Source organism: Tarenaya hassleriana, unplaced genomic scaffold (assembly GCF_000463585.1).
Source record: "Tarenaya hassleriana unplaced genomic scaffold, ASM46358v1 Cleome188, whole genome shotgun sequence".
NCBI lineage: Eukaryota > Viridiplantae > Streptophyta > Magnoliopsida > Brassicales > Cleomaceae > Tarenaya > Tarenaya hassleriana.
This window is the reverse complement of record NW_010965289.1, coordinates 134,690-135,445: the sequence shown is the minus strand read 5'-3', so window position 1 is coordinate 135,445 and position 756 is coordinate 134,690.

Genomic DNA, 756 nt, shown 5'->3' with positions numbered 1-756 from the left:
GGGTTTCAGATAGCTTTTTTAGTATTTAGGGTTTAGGGTTAGGGTTTACTGCTAGTTCACGAGTTTTCATGATTTTGTTTTATTATATGTAACTTGTAGATGAGTCACTCCCATTCTAGTCGTCGTAGTGGTAGCGGGGTACGTTCCCGAGGACGTGGGATCGGATCATCTAGATCACCATCTGTCCATCGGGATCTATATTTATTTTAATTTCTTTTAAATTAATTTTACGAATTCGATTTTTACAGGTTTGATCGTAATAACGACGTGATTTCATCCGTCGTCAGCATCTTACAGTCGGACTTCAAAGGTCCGTGGCGGAGTCTCACCCGTGTCCCTCCATCTGATCTGCAGCGTTAGTTTGGGGCTTTTGCGGTAAGAATTTTGGCACTTAGTTCAAATTTATATGCATACAAAATTATAAATTTATTTTTTTTATAGCAAGCTTATTATTGGGACGAGTCTGTTCATGACCGAGTCTACGCCGCTTGGAGGCTCGCCGTCCAAGATCGCATCAAGGACAACATTTATCGGGTAAAGAGCAGATGCGTACGACCTGCATGGATGTCGACGGCGATCTACGATCAGCTAGTTGAATATTGGGATTCACAAGAAGGAACGCAGAAGAGTCAAACATTCTCAAGCAATCGACGATTCCGAGCGGAGGTCGAACGTGCACCCCCGACCCACACTGCAGGACGGAGATCATTTGCTCGAGTCGCCCATGAGATAGTAAGTAAATAAGTATTTATTTTA